This window comes from Manis javanica, unplaced genomic scaffold (genome assembly GCF_040802235.1).
Source record: "Manis javanica isolate MJ-LG unplaced genomic scaffold, MJ_LKY HiC_scaffold_23, whole genome shotgun sequence".
In the NCBI taxonomy this organism is placed as follows: domain Eukaryota; kingdom Metazoa; phylum Chordata; class Mammalia; order Pholidota; family Manidae; genus Manis; species Manis javanica.
This window is the reverse complement of record NW_027332169.1, coordinates 2,884,753-2,907,107: the sequence shown is the minus strand read 5'-3', so window position 1 is coordinate 2,907,107 and position 22,355 is coordinate 2,884,753. Positions and strand designations below refer to the sequence as shown.

The window sequence follows — 22,355 nt, the reverse complement described above, 5'->3', positions numbered from 1 at the left end:
CATCTACCAAACCTATAAACCTTGCTGAGTCAGGGCTTAGCCTCTTTCTCTCAACTTAAAAATGAGGATGAAGCCTTTCCCCATGAGTAAGAAAGGCCCAGTCTTTTGCTTGTGCTATGAACATCAATCCTTTTATTATTCTAAGGAACCCCACTGATTCTATTTTTCTCTGACCCTCCTGTATCTTCATCATCCCCTTCTTCTTCTTCTTCTTTATATACATCCCGTGAATATTAAAAAATGTTCTAATCTTTCCCATCTTTAAAAAAGGAAACTCTACATGCCCTTCACCCTGTCCTATCCCTCACTTCCTCTTCACAGCCAGTCTTCAAAAAGATTTGAGCCATCTACACATGCTCTCTCCATTCCTCTCACTCCCATTCTCTTTTCAGTCCACTCCAAGATGACCTCATGATCATGATTATACCAAAAAATATCTTACCAAAGGCACTAGAGTCCTCTATGTTTCTAAACCTAATGGTTACATTTTAATCTCCACTTCATATGGCCTTTTAGAAGGACTGCTGTGTTTTCTTGAAATCCTCTCTATTTCTGACTTCTGTGCAGGTTCTCCTGGCTTTCCTATGACCTCCCAATCTCTGTCTGTGGGCACAACCCTTTCCCCCTCCTCTGCCCAGCTTTAAGTATCAAACTTCCTCATACCTGGCTCTTTGTCCTTTTGAATTTCTTCCTGGAGATCTCTCTCATTCCCAAGATGGCAAACACAGTCCATATGCAGAATCACAGCTGTGTTGCTCACCATAATTCCCCAGTAAGTAATAACTCGCATGCATAGTCTTTCCATGATCTTTGCATAGTTAATTGACTTGAAGCCAGAAGTTCTGGGATCATCATGGAGAGACGCATAGGCACGTAGCTATGGGTTAAAACAGGATTCAAAAGATAATCTTTGGAGTGAGATACAAGGGTTAAAAATATAATCTTTGGAGTCAGAGCTTGGTTCACAGCCCAGTTCTTTTTCTTACTAGCTTTGTGATTTTGGACAAATTATGTACTATTTTTACTTATTTCTAACATAGGGCTAAATGTAATAATTATTATCTGATTTTTATGAGATTTAAATTTACACAAAAATTAAGATTTCATAAGAGCAGAGATTTTTACCTGTTTCGTTCAATAAACAATCCGTATCACCTAAAGTCTGTGTGGTCAGTGAACCATACCTGTGCACAAAATCCAGCCACAGCCTCTTTTGTTTGACCCAAGACCTCAGAAAGGTTTTTACATGTTTAAATAGGTGGGGGAAAGGAGAAAAAAGAAAATGTGATGGAGACAATATGCAGCTTGCAAACCTAAAATATTCACTATCTGCCTTTCTACAAAAAATGTGTACTGACCCCTAGAATAATGCCTGACACAGAGAAAGTGTCCAAAATAAACTTTTACTAAATGAATGAGTGAAAGCATGCATGCATTGAAGCACAGAGAAGTTAACATGAATTGAGGGTTATGTCAAGCACTGTGATGCATCATCATCACTGTCTTGTATGAGAAATCTCTGTAAATGAAGGAAACTCCATGGCTACCAACAGCTATCAAAACAATCTGCAGAAAAATGAAACGTTCAAAATAGCACTGTTTTTCCCATATCAAACTATTCACTTAATGCTACTTTAATTTTTTTGTTATTAAATTGAGAAGTTGTTTTAGTAGTTTTATATGTTGTAAATGATTTATTCTACCTCTAGTGATTCAGCATTATGATCCCCTCACCCTTAAGCACAGTGTTTTTAAAGTACTTAGTCTTCTGATCACTTTTTATAGGAAAAAATACCATATATAGCAGATGGGTGGATATTCTTTTTGATACACAACATCTATACAACATCCATTCTCCCTTCTTTGGACAATTTTGCCATAATTTTCCCATAGGAAATTACTGCTCCCCACTCTCATTCCATAAACATCAGGGGGAATTGATACCACCCTTGACTGTAGGAGAAGTCATGGGACACAGGACTGACCAGCCAGAGCATTACAGTCCCCCAGCCATGACAACTGGTCTTAACAGGCACATAGTCCAGTTGGAACCAGAGAGAGGCAGTGAAACTTCAGTGGCCCTTTGGGGAAAAAGGCATACTCTCTTTTCCACCATGCTTGATTATGTAGCCAAAATGGAAAAGAATAGCCAAGAAATAGTGAGAAACAGTACTGTGACCATTTTTGAGCCTCTGACTCCACTCTTTTTTATTATAATGTAACTCAATAAATTCCCTCTTCTGTCCAAGCCAGGTTGAGTTAGAGTTGTTTAGTTTATAAAGAATGGAGAATCTAACTGATGCACCTGTCTAGTTCATTTATCTTCATTCTGTGCTTTAAACTGGCCATCTAAGTAAGTGTAACAGGTGGCTTTTGATGAAACTGCATCAGGAAGCAGCCATTTGCTCCAGAAACATGGCACAGAAACCGCCATGTCGGAGATTCCAAGGCCAGCTGTAGGATCCTTAGGGGCAGAATTTCAAAGACAGATGTGACCTTAAAGAAGACCATGTATTTTAGGGATTACAAATCCAAAACATGCACAGCCAGAAGTGGAATATGAGTGAGTGAGCGGGTCAGAGGTGAGAACAGAGACAGTACACACAATGAAAACTGGCCAGTGACATGCAACCTTACATAGGGCAATGGAGGCTCAAGATGCAAGATATTATGTGAAATCCTTCTGTCTTTAAATGTTACTAAATAAATTGCCAGGATATTCATTATGCAGATGAGGACAGGGTGGTGGTAAGGTAGCAAACTAAACCCAAAAATGAACAATGTCTTACCTCGGTGCTACCAAACTGCTATCAAAAGGCAAAGATTAGACTCAAATTCCAGTCTCCTGGTTTGTTCCCCTGTGCTGACCAACTAAAGACTACACTTTAATAAGAGTAACCCTTCATACCCAGAGAACAATGCCAGTTTGCATAGCACTCTCATACAAAGTGAAACTGAATCTTATGCTCTAAGAGTTAATGAAAAGACAGAGAGGCAAAAAGGATGATTTCCTCTCCCTTGGAGGAACTCTGGCTACTATCCACCTCTTGGAACATGTGCAGAACTACTGTTTAAAAAAATACAGTAACAGGAATCCAAAGATGGCAGGCTAGGTTCGCACTCAGTTAAAGAAAGTCTTTCCTCCAGGTGCACCTACATTGTTATTTAATTCTCTCTGACCACATCTGCCTGCTGTTTTCAGTCTGCATATTGCCAAGAGAAGATGAATTTTTATGTGGAAAAGGTAGAACGGGAATACTAAGCACCAATTTCCAACTCAGGACCCTAGGTTCATGTCTTGTCTCTGCCTCTGGCAAGTTATTCAGTCTCATGGAGTTGTAAAAGATCCAATAAGCTCGTGTGTAAAGTTTTTATTCAAATAAACCTGTCCAGGACAAATCACTACTAAACACATCTCTCCCTAGAAACCTTATCACAGTTGTCATTTTATGGGCTTTCCTGGGTTAATATTTGATTACTGTCTCTCTCTATAGAAAATGCAGTCCGTGCCCTACCCACATCCCTCCAACCATATCATTTTAGGGAGCTCAGCCAATATATGTATCTCTGGCCCTAAGAGCTTTTCTTGGAAACCTGAAAGGCTACTGTCCAGCAGGCTGAAGTTCTAAGGAATAAATATCCTCTGCCAGCAACACTCAACCAATGATCTGGATTTGGCACACAAATGCCCCCAACTCCCTAACCCCTTTGGGAAGGACAGTCCTGAGGTATGTATCTGGCATATATTCACAGTAACCTGTAGGTGTAAGCTCCAGTTGTTCAATGTGGTATCTGGCTTCATAGGACTCCTCCCTTGCCTGTGTCATGTCTGTACTCTCTGTTTCCTGTAACTCTCAAATAAGATAACATACTATTCATCCAAGCCTTGAATGCCTGAATGAGCTCCTTGAATAAAAAGGACAATAGTTCCTCCCTCTCTTAGAGGATTTTTCCTGGAAGCCCACCAGACTGCAACCTCTCTTCCTCCTCCTCCCCCTACCAAAGCCTCTCAGCTGTAATTTGAGTGTTCTCCACAATTAAAAAAAAAGTCCCTAAAGATTTGCCTATCATTCAGAAAATTATCTGCCATACATAATTAGGTTAACTTGGCATCTGAAATGTTCACATGTTATTAATGAAAGCAAACATATGGAGCAGGTGTTCCTGATTTGCCGAGAAAGGGTGATAAGTCATGAGCTCCACACACAAATTCTCACCAGACCTCTCCCAGAAAAGAAAACAGTATATTGGAAAGACTTCAGAGTCCCAGAATCTCAGAAGAGTCCTCACTCAAGACATGTATAACTCTGTGGAAGCACAGAGTTAGCATTCACCCCAGTAGATAACCCTAAACTTGGGCAAATTCAGACACAACACATTTCAGAATCACTAACATTCATTGTGTCTCCTCTCTGCCTTTAGATCAACCCAAACCTGTAGCCTTGTGAAAAAAAGATTGCAGATAGGGACCTGAAATGAGAAGAACTTATTTCCATCCATAGGTTGGAAAGAAACATACCAGGTGGGAAATTGGAGCTCTTGAGTGGTTTCTTAAGAATGCCAGATTCATTAGGATCTCCAGCTAACTGCAACTTTGCAACATCACAAAGGTGCCCGCACATCACCACCCTTCCTGGAAGCTTGCTCTTCTTTTCCCTGGGTAATGTGCCACTGTGATGCATGCTTGCAAGTATAAGCACTCTGTGAACACTCAGATGTCTGGAAAAGTGCTTAAAACAAGCCTACCTAAAGCTAAGATATTGAAAATAGGCCAAAAGAGTAGGCTAGGTTACCATGGGTAAACTGTGTCCTCTCACTGGTTCCCCTGATTAATCCACTATGGCAACTGGGTCTCTTTTACAGTAAACCACCTGATGGGGAGCGCTCACTACAGAGCAGACTTTCTTTTAATTTCTCTTAAAGTTTTCTAATCAAAAAAGCTTCCCTAATTGTGTTCAGTCCATCATAACAGAAAATGGAAGGGGAACCCATGCTTTAAAGGGCAGTCTTTCAGTGATGCTTGACTAGAAGAGCCTAAAGGCTTGATGCTGGTCATGTGTCTGAACCAAAGCCTAGAGGCAGAAGCCCCAGCACTAGAGATGGGCCCAGGGTTCCTCTGGTCACAGACTGGCACCTAACTAAGCATCTCTTTGATTACTGAGGTAAAAGAATGTTATAACTGGGCAAACTGCTCAAGTCACCACATATTTCTGAGCGGTAACATCACATACCTATCTAGCATTAGATCTGAAACTGACCTCCACCAATCCAGGTTATCCATGCCACTACCCAAGGCTGGCTTGGTAAGGTTACATTAGTCATTTTCCCATCCTAAATATATTTAGAGACTTGAATCTTTCTAGAACCATTATGGTGTTATAGCAGGCATGTTGATAGTTCTAATTCCCTCAGTTCACTTGAGGTCACCTGAAGCTGTGGTTCCCCAAATGGCAACAGCCTCCTACCTGAAGCCTCTGCACCCCTTCACTGTGGGTGAAGACTTTCCCCAGCAGCACCAGAGCTTACTCCACCAAATGGGAGTGTAAACTGGATCTGCAGGTGGCAGGACACCAGGGACAACCCTCAAGTAATAGAGATGGAAGTAAGTGAATAAATGCCTCAATTTCCCTGGCCTCTGGTGGTCAACTCTAGGTGTATTCCATACAGTTTCTTACAGGGTCTGTGACAAGAGGGTTTCCTAAAACTCATTCATTTACATATTTTTATGGGCTTTTATCCCTTCCCTGTGTCACTTCTTCCAGTCCCTCACTTGTACTTCCTAGATTCACCTCCCAAATAAGATACCAGCACAAGTCCTTGAGTTACTCTGGTTCTGCAGGAATCCAAACTAAGATAAAGACAAAGGTAGTTTTAATCACTCCCTAGCTTAGTATGCTATATAACATAGTATTTTCATATATGTTTTTGGAAATATATATATTTAGAATTATATAGATTTATTTATATGTAAGTATGTACATAAAAGTTTTTAATGAATGAGATCAAATTATGTGATAAATAAAGATACACCATGCAGAGCTCCCTTAAAGAGAGAGCCTTTTGCCCCAGATGCAAGGGGTGCTATCAAGGTCATCCTCCAGCTGCAAGCCCACTCAGAGAATGCTCTTCTGCAAAGTGTGCCTAGCCTCTGAGTGAATCCGAACACCACATTGGGTCATTGGCATTTGGGATAGGAAAGATCATAAAAGGAAAAACTGAGTGAAAGCCACTTAAACTGTCCTCCCATCACTGGCCAAAGCAGTGACTCTAAAACATTAGCTTATTCCAGGAGTAGGTGAGAAGATAGATGTTTACCACCCTTAAAGATCTTAAGAATGCAGAGGGAATGGTCTCTATTATTATATTCATTTAATTCACTAATCAAGCCTCTGAAGAGAACGTCTGGGTCCTGCAGAATCACTATACACTGCTCAGACTTGACTGGTAGTGATCACATTTGTACTTGGAAATAAACTCATGAAGAAATTTTTCTTTGTAAAGAAAGCAGTAAAACTATTAAAGAACAAAAAAGACTTGAATAAATGGATAACCACATCATATTCCTTCAAGGAAGATTTAATATTTCAAAGATAGCAATTCTTCCCATGTTTATCTATAATTTAATAGTCTCAATTAAATACCAAAAGATTTATTTTAGAATTTGAAGACATTATTCTAAAATTAATTTGGAAAAATAAATGAAAAAGAATAGTCCAAAATGTTTTAAAAAGAAAAATATTGGTGGGTAGAGGAGTGGCGGGATGATTTTATTATCAGTTCTTTAATTCACTATAACTAAAATAATTGAAATAGAGACACAACAATTTTAAAAAAGTATAAAAATAGACTTCAGAGTGGTACTTCCAAAATGTCACAGTAAGGATCTCCAAAAATTTTCTCCTCCATTAAAACAATGAAGACACTAAAAAAAAGGCACAAAAGTTTTTCAGGACTCTGGAAAAACCAGAGACTTGCAAAAATCTTAGGATCAATCATCAAGAAAAACAGCTGCATGTTTGTAAGGACAGTAAGCTTCGTGGTGCTTTCCTATTCCCATCCCCACTTCAGACCCACAATGGGCTTGAAAACCAGAAGACTCACAACCATGGTAGCTGCTAAAACCAGCAGGAGATAATATGGGTTTGGGGTTTGGACAGCATCAGAGAGCCCCACCCCCAGCAAACTGTCACTACTTCATCTGTCAGCCCTTAGAAAAGCACTATTCACAGGATTTGTCATTATTTCACCTGGCTCACAAATCCCTCAGTGGGAAAAGTCCTACACCAGGGCATTTGTCAAAAACAGTAAGTGACAATTGTTGAACCTCACAGTTGTCTGAAGAAGTGATACTAGTTGGGAAATAAGAGGCTGGCCAAAAAATTTAAAAAGGAGATTTGAAAAAGAGCTATTCCTAGGAGTTTTAAAAAGGAGATCCCCATATTCCTACAGATCTAGCAGGCCATTTACATGTGAGTCTCTGGCATGCCCAAGAAAGGCCTGAAGGGCCCAATCTCTCTCATATGGCTTACTCTGAGGCCTTACACAAGCAGGAAGTGACAGCTGAGGTGGAGTTGTAAACTTCCAGAACATTGAAGGCATGTCCCAACTAAGAGAGAGAGAGCCCTTTGGCAAAGTGTAGAAGACTTATTAGTTTAAGACATTTAAGGAAAAGTTTGCCCAATCATTAGCTGACCTCTAAGCTAACCAAACAGAGATGTCAATGCTTGCATCCAACATGTAACACAGATTTTACAGAATTAGTTCAGGAAAGTCCCTAGACAACAAAAATGATAAACCCTGAAGAGAGGGAGAGTCTGATTCACAGAGTTGAAAAGTTATATTATTTTACAAGTAGAGTTTTCAGCAAAAAATTATGAGAGATGCAAAGTAACAGGAAGTATGACACACATACACAAACACAAGCAGTCAAACAAACTATTTTTAAGGGAATCCATATATTATAATTCCTCATTTAAATTCAGCTTTTATAAGTATTTTCAAAGAACTAAAAGAAGCTAGACCTCCTGAATTAAAAGAAAGTATGTGAATGATGATCACCAGAGAATATTAAAAAAGAAACATAAAATATTAAAAAGAACTGAATAGAAACTGAGGAGATGAAAAAATATAATTATTTTTTAAATCACTGAAAGGACTCAATAGCAAATTTTAGTTGAAAGAAGAATCAGTGAACTTGAAGATACATTAGTTAAAATTATTCAGTCTGAGAAACAGAAAGAAAAAAGAATAATGAAAAATGAACAGAGGTTCAGAAACCTGGGCAATAATATCAATATACAAAATATACAAAAATATACAATATACAAAAATAAACAGTTCTTAACCATATATATGAAAAAAAGCATGATGAGAAGTCACAGAGGAGAGGAGAGAGAGAAGCAGCAAGAATATTTGAAGAAATAATGACCAAAACTTCCCAAATTTGACAAATTATTTCTCTACATAGCTATGAAACTCAGTAAGCTCACAGAAGTCACTCAAAGAATTATACACCTAGACACATCGTACTCAAAATGTCAAAAAACAGAGTATGTAAATCAATCCAAGTAGATCTGGTATTTCAGTGTATAACAGAGGTGAAATTTCAGTTCACTGAAGAAGCCTGGGTTGTTCAGTTAACAAAGCTGGGCCACAGATTATTAGTTCTAAAAAAAAATTTTAAATGTATCCTGACTCATTCATTTTTCTAAAATAAACTCCTAATAGATAAAGATTTAAATACAAAAAATGAGACCATAAAAGCCTGAGAAAAGGTTATTGTCCAACATGGCAACACAGGAGCTCCTGAACTCCTCTCCCACAGGCCCACCAAATCTACAGCTGCACATGGAGTGATTCCCTCTGAATCCAGGCACTAGTTGAGTGACTCCTGCACACTGGGCAAATGAGAAAATACTGACATCGAAACAGGTAGGAAAGGCTGAGACACAGTCTTTCCATAAACTCCACTCCCTACACAGTAAGGTATAATTGGTAGGGACCCACAACTGCCAGCTTCTTCCTGAGGAGCAGAGATTTGGGCCAACATCTAGCAACCCAATTTAAAACTTCCACTTTTTAAGGTCCCCAAAACACCTTGCTCTGAAAGCCAATGGGGCTTGCATTTCTGAGACCACAAGACCACCAAATAAAGAAACACTTCTTAGGAGGCTCATGAGAAATAGCTGTGGTTATCTCTCAGGCCTCAGCACAGAAGTTGAAGGCAGAAACACCCATCTTCCACTCTTTCCCTGAAAATGGCTCATTAGCATACTTTAAAAGCTGCTACTTGAGTGTCAGGTTTCTAATTTAGCACATATACAGGGGCTGACTGGGATCCTCCCCAGAGACCAGGAAGGCCAGTGAATGCCATCTGTGCATTCTCTGCCTGGCCTGCTTCAGGTCACTGGTGTCTCCCTGGAAGGAGTTTGTGTGCACACCTGGCACCCCAGCTTTTGTGGCTGCTGTCCAGAGAACACATTCCTTGATCACATGCTTCTAGTGGCCAGCGGGGCTTGCCTTCACTAGTCCCACAGGACTGAGGCAAAAAATAAACAGTTCTTAACCAGCTGTTCCCTAGGGCTCAGAGCAGAGCAAGCTGACAGAAGTTGTCTTCCAGTCTTCCCCTGAAAGAAATATATGTGCATACTTTAGAAGCTTCTGGCTGAGAGTCTAACTTCTAATCAGCCTGAATCAGGTGCTAACAGAATCACCTCTTTGGGACACAGCAGGTCTTGGCATATCCCCAGTTTCTGGGGCCACTAGGAGCACAGAAGACAGACTGGATAATCACAAAGGTTTGAGAGACAACTGAGACCTTGGGTCAGGCTAAATGATAAGTTTCATCCCCTACACAGGATCTCTCCATCAAGGGTCGGTGGGAGAGGTGGCTGTTTCATTGAATGCACAGAAACCAATACAGAGTGTCAAGGAAATTGAAAACAGATGGATATGTTAAAAATAATAATAATAATAAGGTAAAACTTCAGAAACAGACCTTAGTGAAACAGATATAAGTGATTTTCCTGTTCCCAGTCTCACCATTTTTATTCAACATAATACTAAAAGTCCTAGCTAAAACAATTAGGCAAGAAAAAGGAACAAAAGGAATCCAAATCAGAAAAGGAAGAAGCAAAATTGTCTCTATTTGCAGATGACATGATATTACATAGAGGAAACCCTTCAGATGCCACCAAAAAAACTGTTAGAACTAATAAGTAAAGTTGTAGGATTCAAAATCAATACACAAAAGTCAGTTGCATTTCTATACACTATTAACAAACTATCAGAAAGAGAAATTAAGAAAATAATCCCATTTGCAATTGCACCAAAGTGAATGAAATAGTTATGAATAAATTTAAACATGTAGCTTAAAAATCTGTACACTGAAAACCATGAGAAATTAGTGAAAGAAATTGAAGAAGACATAAATAAATGGAAAGATATGCTGTGCTCATAAATTAGAAGAATTGTATTGTTAAAATGTCCATACTAACAAAAGCAATTACAGATTCAGTGCAATCCCTATCAAAATTCCAATGGCATTTTTCATGGAAATAAAAAAAACCCCAAAATTCATAAGGAACCACAAAAGACCCAAAATAGCCAAAGCAGCTTCAAGAAAGAAGAATAAAGCTAAAAAGTGTCACACAGCCTGACTTCAAGCTATACTACAAAACTATTGTAATCAAAACAGAATGATATTGACATAAAAACAGATACATAGATTAATGGAAGAGAATAGAGGGCCCAGAAATAAGCTCATGTATATATGATCAATTAATTTGTGACAAAGAAGCCATGAAAACACAATGGAGAAAAAATAGTCTCTTTAACAAGTGGCATTAAGAAAAATGGATTACCATATGAAAAAGATTAAACTGGACAATTACTTTACAGTATACACAAAAATCAATTCCAAATGGATTAGAGATTTGAACATAAGACCTGAAACCATAAAACTCCTAGAAAAAATTAGAAGGGAAAAGCTCCTTGTCTTGACAATGATTTTTTGGATTAAGCAACAAAAGAAAAAATAAAAAGTAGGACTCCATCAAATTAAAAATCTTCTGCACAGTAAAGAAAGTGATAAGCAAAATGAAAAGACAACATACAGAATTGGAGAAAATATTTGCAAATCACATATCTGATAAAGGGTTAATATGCAAACTATATAAAGAACTCATAAAATCCAATAGCAAAATAAAAATCCAATTAAGAAATGGACAGAGAAACTGAATAGCCATTTTTCCAAAGAAGACATACAAATGGCCAACATGTAAATGAAAAGGTGCTCAGCATCACTAAAAGTCATCAGGGAAGTGCAAATCTAAGCCACCTCACACCTGTTAGAATGCTTATCATCAAAAAGACAAGTGTTGGTAAGAGTGTGGAGAAAAGGGAACACTTGTTCTGCCACTATGGAGAACAGTGTGGAGGCAATCCCACTTCTGGGCATATATCCAAGGAAAATGAAAACAGGATATCCAAAAGATATCTACATTCCCATGTTTACTGCAGTATTATTCACAGTTGCCAATATATGCAAACAATCCAGGAGTCCTTCAACAGATAAAGGAATGGAATAATATTTAGCCAGAGAAAGAAGGAAATAGTGTCATTTGGGACAACATGGATGGACATTGAGGAGATTACACTAAGTAAAAAAAGCATACAGAGAAAGCAAATACTGCACAGTATCACTTATATACTTAATCTTTAAAAAGTCAAACTCATAGAAACAGAGTAGAAAAGTGGTTGCCAGAGGTTGGGGAGTAGGTGAAATAGAGAGAAGTTGGTAAAAGCATCCAGTCTTTCAGCTGTAAGATGAATAAGGTCTGAGGATATAATGTAAAACATGGTGACTATAGCAGAAACAGAGTATTATATAACTGAAATCTGCTAAGAGAGTAGAACTTAAATGTCCTCACCAAAAAAGAAAAAAAAAGATAAATATGTGAGGTGATGGACGTGTTAATTAACTTGAGAATCCATTCATGATGTATAAATATATCAAATCACCATGATGTACACTTTAAATATCTTACTATTTTATATGTCAATTATGCCTCAATAACGTTGAAAATGTTTTAAAGCACTGGGACAAAACAGAAGTGAATATATTTATTGCCTTAGAAAAAGATATCAGTTTTGTGACCTGAAAAATAAAAGTAATGAAGGAAAATACTGACCAACTTGATGTTAAGATTTTTCATTCCTGAGTAGAAGAAACCAAAATTAAACTGAAAAACAAAAGATAAATATAAAATATACGTAACCCCTGAAACACATAGAAGGTAATACACAATTGTGTTTACACATAGAAAAGGAAAGGAATTTACAGAAGAAAGAAAATAAAATAGGCAATTAACATAAAACAATCATTGTGAATATCACTCATATTTAAAGACATAAAATTAAAACAATACAATGTCATTTTCACATATCAGATTATGTCTTATCTTCTTTAAATCTATATCAGAGTAGACAAGGACATGGTAACTAATTATTGTAATTATTTCACAATGTATACATATATTAAATCATCACTTTGTATACCTTAAACTTACACAATGTTATTTGTCAATTATCTCAATAAACCTGGAAGATTACAATTTTTTAAAAGATGTGGTAACTAAGAATTGCACTAGATGGAATCTATTAACATTATTGCAGTTCATATCCTTTGCCTCATGATTCCTATACACAACTACTTTACCCTATAGAAATACTTTTACCAAGTGCAAAAAATATGTCCAATAAGATGTTTATTACATAATTTCTAGTGAATAATAGGAGAAACCTAAATGTCCATCAGCAGACTTTGATGAAATTATCTGTGATAGGTGATAATATTTAATACTATGTTAGCTATGTTTAAAACTATATAAACTTTGAACATGTTAATTACAGTGGTTGCATCAAAGACTACAAATATAAAAACATTTCTTTTACTACCTTATTAACTTAATGCCAGACTTCATCTCTGAAGAACACAATATACAAAATATTTCTGAGAAATACAGGGATTGAAAAGCGAGAATTAGAGAATACAGAGTTGGAAGAGCAATTGGAAATAAACTGTTTCTCTATTTTCATTTTTCATTAGGCAAATTGTGACCAGAAGGGAAAAGTAACCTGCCATACAGTGAAACAAGGTGTAAGACCTGAGGTCTTCTGATTATCAGTTTTCTCTTTTGTTCCCCAGAAAACCATCAGCCTTTTGAAGGAGGGTCCTTTTATCTCTCCTTTCCTTCTCCTCCTCCATAATCCACGCAGTGCAGTGCACACAGTAGAGCCTTAATGCCTAGGTCACAAAAAAAAGAAGAACAAATGGCTAATTTTTAATAACTGGTCTCCACCCAGTCAATCTGTTGGCTGTCAAGATATATGACTTCCCATTACATCGGGTCTGCTCTGGTCATTTTAATGATCAGATCCAATCAATTGCAAGGAATTCATCCCTTTCAACACATTGAGTAGAGTAAAATGGTTAAATGTCTTCAGGCCAAAGAGCTCCCCAAATCATAATGTAAATTTCATAAGGGGTCTTAGGAAGAACTTACATATAATTTGCTGAACCTTAAGGCCAACATTTGAATTATTTTCTATCAAGAACTGTCTGTTCAATGCTGAATGTAAAGCATTACCCTGGAATTTAGAAATTTTATCCTCAATCCTGCACCTTCATACTTCAACAAGACCCAAACTAGGTATTTTGATCATCTTGATGGCATTTTTCTCTCTGCTTCTTCCAGAAACAAATCCTGAGACAAGGATTCAAGAGTAAGAAATTTATTTGGAAGGTGATCCCAGGAAACGTAAGTAGGAGAATAGAAGAGTGAGACAGAGCAAGAAGTAACTAATAACAGGTGAGTTATTGAGCTAATTACCACTGTGGGCAATTAGAGCATTATCCTTCTGGGGAACTTGGAGAGCCAGTGTAGACCACCCTCAGTTATCTCACTGAGGGAAAATGGGACAAGGGCAATTATATACCAACTCAAGCCAGCCTTCTACTGTGAGCTTTTTACTTGGGGGGAATTATTTCACTCATCACATCTTACAAAGTGCAAGAAGAGTAAACTCTGACCCCCAGAGAAATCCTTCAGGCAGCTGGAAGTCTGTACTATAATGTTAAGACTCAAGGGAATATGGGTGGACCACAGACAATATCTCCCTCCCACTTACATTTTGTCAGCAAGGGAACAGTTAAATTTTTTCTAATAGGAGGACTGAGTGAGAAATAATTTAAATTTTGGGATATGGATTTAAAGAACTTTAGCTCAAGTCCCCACCACATGCCTGTATTTGTTGCCCCAAAGGGCCCACCTACCCATTCATTGATTTTCCCAGATAGCTCAGTGCAAAGAGAGACTTAAAAACTGTTTCAGGTTAATCAGAAGTAAAATATTTTGCCATAATAAAATCACTGTGGATGGAAGTTGGAGCTACTCCATGAAAGAAAGTGTGTGCCCAAGCTCAGAGCTGCCAATATATGCTTTATTGGTGCTGAGGAGAGGTAATTGAAGCAGAGCAGTTCCTCAGTAATGGTTGGTAAATGGGCTTTAGCAGCTACAGCAGGAACCTAATTATCACTAGGGGACTCTCTCTAGGCATGCCCCATGAAAGGACCATCTGTGGCCATTTGTGATTTGCACCCAGCGCTGGGCAGACTCCACAAACAGGGTCATGGTGCCACTTCTGAGTTTCTCCACTCCTCTTGGACCTCCATCCCTCCCCTGCATTGCTCTCTCCATCATCACCACTCAGCCATGGGGCAGTCATGGACAGTCTCATTTCTCAAGGTAGGCCCATGGTCACTGCATCTTACCTTGGTCTGGGAGAGCTGTCACAGGAACATGGGCCCTTGGAGGAAGGGGAGGAGTGCCTGGCAGTTCCAAGTTAAGAGCAAAGAGGAAATGAAAAAAATCATGAACCAAATCATTGGTTCATGACTTGCCTTATGATGTCAACTTTGGTTCAAGTGAAGGAGATGGAGGGAGAGGAAGGCTAACGGTGCTGTTATTGCTCTGAGAGGGTAGGTGGGCAATTTGGGCTTACAAGGCCACTAGGAGGGACAGTCCTTGGCTGATTGATTAGCCACCATCTCCCATTAAGTTGTTCTTCATTGAGAGGCTCCCTTTTGGATACTGGTCATGCACTTCATTGGAAAGAAAATCTTGGTGGGGAGGAGGAGACATGCATGTTCCCCACTGACTGCTCAGGCAGGGGCAAATCTGTGCTGCAAAGTTCCTGCACAGGTGGCATTCTTTCTGCTGTCTGTGCCCTGTGCACCTCATAAAAATAGGAGTCGGAGAAGGATGGGTGGGCAGTTCCTGGCATTTTATGGAAGAACACTTCCTTTCCCCACCAAGTGACATTTTCACAATATGCAAAGGTAATTAGGAGATGACTGTGGTGGGGGCGGTGGGGGCAGTGGGGATGGGGTGGGGTTGGGGTAACAAACAAGGAAACGTGAAACTCTGTTCTTTAAAAGAGAAAAAAAGCCACAAATCCTATGTGCCAGGGCACCAGCAACCCCTGCTTCTGGGGACAAAAAGCAGCTTTTGTCCAAGTCCTTGTAAAGGTAAATTACCATTCCTTTAAACAGAGCCTTTCTGTTTATAGAGTCCAGGAGTCTTACATGCCTAACTCCCCAAAATGTGCCACTGGCCACTCCACAACTCTCAACAGAGCCCCTTCATTTCCTGCCCTTCCAAGGTTCATGTTAGAGGCCTTCTATAAGTGAACCTTGGCCAGCCACACTCGCAAGTGTCCCTACTGTTCTCCTTTCTGACCAATGAGGCTTCAGTCAAAGTGAACTGTTTATGATCCCTTGTAATTACCATGCATGTTCTTGCTGTTTTCTCTGATGTGTGGAGGTGGAGCTCTTTGAGACTCAGTTCATTTGCCTTCTCCCCACAAAGCCATTCCAGACCCTTACTTATGCTTTTATCATGCTTCTTTCTCCCTCTGGTGCACTGGTCAGCAGCCTCTGCTTGGCGTTATACCTATTAAGGCACATACAGGCCTCATCCATCAGGAGCTGGGGATCCCCAGTGCAGAGGTCATGCTGTTCAACCATGTGTATCACGTGTACTATGCATATATGTATATACACATGCACACACACATATATACATAAGCACCAAATGAGTTCTTGTTGAATGAACAGATATGTGAATAAACATTTGCCTGAGCTTTCTAGGACATAACATTCTTTATCTTCACTAAAAGTTGAAATTTAATCTTAAAGAATGAATGGCACTTGTTGAGCACCTACTATATTCCAGACACTATGGTATATAATTTATGAAGCTTTTCTCATCTGAAGACATAGCACTCTCTCATTCCGATACTTAATTACACTTGGTCAGTGTGAAGCACAGCCACAGTGTCGTTTGGCTGCACTAGCCTGCAGATAAGAATGAAGGTACCAGTTACATTAAAATTCATGCCACCAGCTAATGTGATGAACATGGGCTTCCAGAAACATGAGGCCTTCTGATATCACCTCCAGGCATATCGAAGAGTCCCCCTAAAAACAGTCTCATGATCCCCAAACCTGGCACAGCTACATCAGCATTGGCTTGTCTTCCTGTCTGCCCACAGCTAGATGCTCATCAGTGCGTGTGCAAAGTACATTGCTCCCTAACAAAGTCACTAGACATGCTGGGACCTGTGCCACATGGGGAGAATTCTGCTTCTAACCTACGCCACTGTCCAGGATGTGTGGACACATGCAGAGCAGCTTTGAGGCCCAGTCATAAAGACTTTTGCCACACTTTCTCTGGCCTCTGGTCCTTACCCCTCTAGCCATGGTATGTGCACCTGGCCAGGAGCTGTCCTACTGTATGGGATGCAGCTCCTCACTTATCCTTGTCAGCCTGTTCCAACACCAATGACAATCTCCATCCAGCCTCCCAGTTATGAAACAAAATCCCCTATGTATTCAAAACATGCAGTGGTCACCATAGGTGGGGGGGAGGGGGCTTGAACCCTGACCCACATGCCAACTTACTCTGCCAAACAACCATCTTTAATACATCCTATTATATTTGCTAGGCTCGGGCTATGTGCTTTACATTCACTACCTCATGTTAACTCTTGCCTCAATTCCATAAAGGTATCCATTATTGCCTCCCATTTGCAGATTAGAAAACCAAGTATAAGAAGTTAAATAAAGTGCCCAAGCTCTCAAACTAGTGTCAGGGCTGGACTCTGAATCCAGACCCATCTTACTTCAAAGCTGTCCTTTTAATAATATGATATACTACTTCTTAATTCAGCCTTTTTCCTCTAATTACTCTGTGAGTTTCTCCCTAGAAGTTTAGATATTTCTATTTCTCTTATTCAGCCTTATTCCTGGGCTGAACAGAAACTTCCTGAAGTTAAAATCCTGATGTAATCCTGAATTACTACTGGAAATTACTTTCCCCAGAAGCCTGTTACTTCTCTCCAGAGCTCCCTATTTCCTTCCTTTAAGCAGGAAATATACATGAAATAAGACCTTAAATTAGCCCTCACTATTAGCACCTACATCCTGTAATATTTATCTTCGGAGATGTCATCTTGAATCCCCTTGGTAGCGTGGATATTACAGGCTATTAGAAACTGTTCTGAAAGCTGGCTGTCAGTCTGATTCATGTCAGGCCAATTACTTAAACTAAAATTAAAATTTGTCAAGGATAGTTTGATGATGAGTCTTGACAGCTAAAGAGAACCCTTAACGAGCCCCGCAGCATTTTTTGGCAGAAGCAACAGTAGTTTCATCTCAAGGTGAAGGTCTGGTTATTAGTGAAAGTGCCAGAGATCAATGGGACACATTTCCCAGATTTGGACAGACTCCCTATAACTACTGCCACTGGAATCCACCCACTGGGAAGTGTTAGTTCTCTTCTATGGCATATGGGGGTCTTCAGTAAAGACCAGAGTAGAAAACATGGACCCAATGGCCATGGATTTTAGTGTGGTTGGTGAAGCAAATCTGGTAGTTGCCTAGATATTTCCCTCATTTTAACAGAAACCTAGTTTTTTTGGAGCAGCAATAGGATCTGCATAACACAGTCTTTTGCCCAAGCTCCTTTTAGAAAGCCACTCATGTGACAATTACGGTTAATGAGACCTAAAAGGAAGTCTGCTTCAAAGTTTCTGGGAAAACTTTCTTTTCTAATAAAAGGAAATGAATATGGTTCTCATTTTCTTTACTTTCTTTTCCATTCCTGCTTGAAGTAGGCTTGGAATTTATGGAAATACATCTGTTACCTCACAAATATGAGGTGATAAGCTCAAGGATGGAATCCAGCCTGCTAAGAATGGAAGAACCAAACGGTATGAGCCCAGATCCTTCAAGGCACCTGAATTGTTGCACAATCCCTGGGCTGGTCACCTCCAAATTAAGTTGCTATAGTTAGGTATTTCTGTAGCTTGCTACTGAAAGCATTCGCAGTAGGCACAGTTAGAGAGAGAAGCAGAGAAGGATACATAATTATGCCAGCTCAGCAGGGAAATTGAAACACTGTGGTCAGTAGTCCTATCTAAAAACCACTGAAGGCTGTAGCTCACTATGGAAAGCAGATAAGATCAGTGTAGACTATGACAACCCTCTTCGCATGTACCTCTTATAGCAATATCCACTCATTTAGTTATTCTCATGGAGTATCTGCTGTGCTTATGTGTTAGATATTAGCTATGTGATACTATAAACATATAAATATTATTTCATAGCTGTTTTAAAACATGAATATCTGTAGATTCAACATTTCCAAAGTATGCATTGTCCTGCTCTAATCACCTGAGCCGTGTGTGCCCTCTCCATCTAAATCCCTGAGAAGATTCTTCTCTGCTGCATGGAAACTAACCGTGTGTGTGCTCATCATTGTATTGAGTACAAGAGTAGAGCATTCCAGAAGAGGAGAGCATCCTGATAGTGCCTATCAAAGTCACTGTGTACTAAAGCAATAAGGGCCACTGGCATATTGCTTAGCTTCATCTTAACTTTCCTGGCTGACTTTTATATAACAAATGTGTTTCTAAAAATTTATGTTAAATTGATTCATGTTTTATATATGCTTTGAGGGTTTACTCTTTTTGCTACTGAAATCAGTCCCAAGTCTAAGCTTTTCTGAAAAGTGAATAATCTTTCCCTTACTGATCTGATTTTTGAAACCAGATAATTGGGTATGAAATTTTTATGCAAAGAATATCTGAAATGGTGTCAATAAAGTATTATGCAAAGTTCACCTATGAGGAATTCTGTATCTGTGTGACCATTAGACATGTGTGCCTAATAACCTTCAGCCTTCTTCATCTCAGCTGATGAGAATTCAGCCTTCTAGATATTCAGGCAAAAAAAAAGGTGGCATCTTTCTTGACACATGCAATCCTCTAAGCAATACTGTTGTATTTACTTCCAAAATAAAATACATCTGGAATCTGATCCCTTCTCAATACCTCCTCTGCCACCACCCTCGTCATCTCTAATGTAATTACTACAACAGACTCATCCCAGATCTCTCTTCTCCCATCCTCACCTTCACACAGTCTATTTTCCACACAGTGATCTAAGTGATACTTTCAGGATACAAGTCAACCAGGTAACTCCTGTGCCCAGAGCTTTTCACTCCCATCTCACTCAGAGTAAACATCAAAGTTCTCCCAATGGCCAAGGCCCTATATGATCAGGCCATGTCATTCCTTGCCTGCTGTTCTACCACGCTCAGTGGGCTCCATCAGCACTGGCCCCCCAGCTGCTCCTCACACATGCCCCACCTCCTTACAGTCTGTGTACTGAATGTTTTCTCCATCTGGAGTGCTCTTCTCTCAAATGTCTTTGGGGCTGAACTCTTCTCCTCCTTCACCTCTTTGCTCGCATGTCATCTTCTGGGCCTTGGGATGGGTGGGGACAGGGTGTGGAGGGGGAGGTTGGTTGGGAGGGGTTCAAGTAGTCTCCAGTCCCCTCTTTTGAACCAAAATAGCTTCATTTTGTGTGCTTTATATATTGGAGTTCCACATAAGATTTCATGTGAACAAAGGATTCCCCTGCCTTAGCAGAGAGCTTTTAAAACCACCAGACTGGAGAGGATAAAAAGCAATGGTTAGGAGATTTGTTGGACATAATTGCTGTAATTTGGAGTGAGCACTGATAGGGGAGGGACTAGGATGGTAGTGATGTGGAATGAAACTCATGGACATGAGAAAGGTTTCTGAGGGAAAATTCACCAAAACCTGTTCACTGATTGGCTGCAGAGCATGCGAAGCAGTCAAGGATGCTCCCAGGTTTCTGAACCAAGTGCTAGATATGCAGTGATCATTTACAGAGAAAGGTTGAGATGTCTTAGATGGGAAGGTCAGTTTTATTGAGTTTGAGGTGTTTGGGACATTCATAATGAAACTACCAAAAGCTGGGGGTAAGGTTATGTAGGACTGGAGATGCAGGAGTCATTATTATAAGTAATAATAGTTGCCATTTTGTTGAGGTCTGGGTGTTTCCCAGGCATTCATCTCATAGGGTCATTATAAGGACTCTATAAACAGAGAATATTTGTTCAAGTTGTGTCTCTGTTCCTCCCATTCATTTGAGTTAGTGAAAAGTAGAATGTTTATGAGGAAAGAGAGGTGCCTTGCAGGATCAGTGGGCTAGGCAGCTGTAGGCCTCTTGGAAGAACTGGAACCCACAGTTGAACACCCTCAAGACTATTCTCCCACATCTTTGTCTATCCTCCTCTCTAAAGGTCAGCTTCACAGCAGCAGAACAGCTTACCCTGGGCTTAGTTCCTGCAGTGGAATGTGTCCACCAACAACTCCCCAGCTTGATGTATGCCAGCACTCTTTCTCAATGCCAAGTGAAAATTGCCAGGGAAGTGATTTGATTGGCCCATGTTGGGGAGGTGCATATCTCTGAACCAATTACCTGTAGCCCAGGGGCAGGGGACACAGAGAGAAACCATGTGTTTGGAAGGAAGACCAAGTAACATTTCCCAGAAAAGAGGTGGAGACTGGTTAGTTCCCAGAAAAGATAAACAGCTGGACAGACAAACCAAAAGGCATCTCCTATAGGAAGCTGTCATTATCCCACTTTACAGATGAGCAACTGGTAGAAGGTACACAAAGTGAATGAAATGCCCCAGGGAGAATCATAAACAAGAGTAGAAAGAAATCAAGGAGACTTCTGTTCAGGTCCCATTTTCATGGGGTAATTGGAAAGAAGAGGAAAATGGAGAAGGAACCTATAATAAATCCTATGTTGATAAACTTGTATCCGATCAGCCTATCCAGGAGGATGTCTACACAGGTCCAGTTCATGGTGGGGGCTGCCTGGGTCTCTCTGCCCAGTGGGGCTCCCTGGCCACTGGGCTATATGCTGCCCTCACAGGCAAAGCCAGAAACACCAGGGGTTAACCAATGACAGATGAAGGTAAATACTTTGGCTTCCTCAGCTTTCTGGGGAACAATTCTGGGGTATGTTCTACAAAGTTATCAAAGTCCCCCAGTGGGATGGGTTCCAGTTGCCCACAATGGTACCTTGATCATAACGCAACTTTCTGTCCTTTTCTTCCTTGTCTCCACTCTCCCATTGTATATCCTTGGAAACTACATGCACCCAGATCATTGTTTCTGGGTCGGCCACTGAGGAAACTCAAGCTAAGACAGAGAACAGGAGGGAGTTTCAAGGACTGTGCATACACAGGAACCAGAGAAAAAGCTCACAGGAGATGCAAGAGACTGAGGCCAGAGGCCAAGACCTTCTGCCTCCAGAGGATGCCTACATCTCAGACTTGGCCCCATAGCAGATCAACACCTTGGCATTCCACTATCTACAGCCATCAATCTCCTACCTTGACATGAAGGGAGCCTTTTAATTATTCTCCTGATTAGTCAATAGATCAAATGTACAAATGAGCAGCCCACTCCTTCCTTATTATTACTGCTGCTGCTTCACTCCTGCTTGTAATCTCTGGACCACATCCTTTGTTTTGTTTTGTTTTTAAAAAAAAAAAAAGACAAAAGAAACAAACTCATTTTTTTTTTGTAAAGAAATAAAGCACTCCATTAAGCTATTTTTAGTTCCTGGCTGACAGTCCTTTCATAATCTTCAGTGGTTAAGAAATTAATTGGGATCTTGAAAATACAATTTTCCATAGTTGATTATTATAAACCATAGGGTTGCCTTGCAGAGAGTGGACCATTTCCAATCTCAGGCTAGGAAAATTCAATGCATTTTTTGCATTCTCCCTAAGACATTATTTGCCAACTATCTTTGAAATGCTTCCCTGGCAGCTGTCCAAAACAAGCCCTGTCCTTGCTAACAGGATACATGGGGGAGTTCTAGCCACACCATTTAGAGAGCTTTA

At 39.8% G+C, this 22,355-nt stretch overlaps 1 long non-coding RNA gene across 2 annotated transcripts in view; it reads left to right on the top strand.

Annotated features, from left to right (window-relative positions):
* LOC140847591 (uncharacterized) overlaps positions 1–22,355 on the top strand; it is a 70,210-nt gene that overhangs the window by 25,303 nt on the left and 22,552 nt on the right. Inside the window, exons 4-6 of one of the 2 annotated variants that reach the window (XR_012127630.1) lie at positions 13,758–13,871; positions 14,616–14,807; positions 21,609–21,731. This is a non-coding gene — a long non-coding RNA (uncharacterized lncRNA). Of the gene's footprint in view, positions 1–13,757; positions 13,872–14,615; positions 14,808–21,608; positions 21,732–22,355 lie in introns of those variants that run through there. The other variant, XR_012127631.1, reaches the window with a different exon arrangement.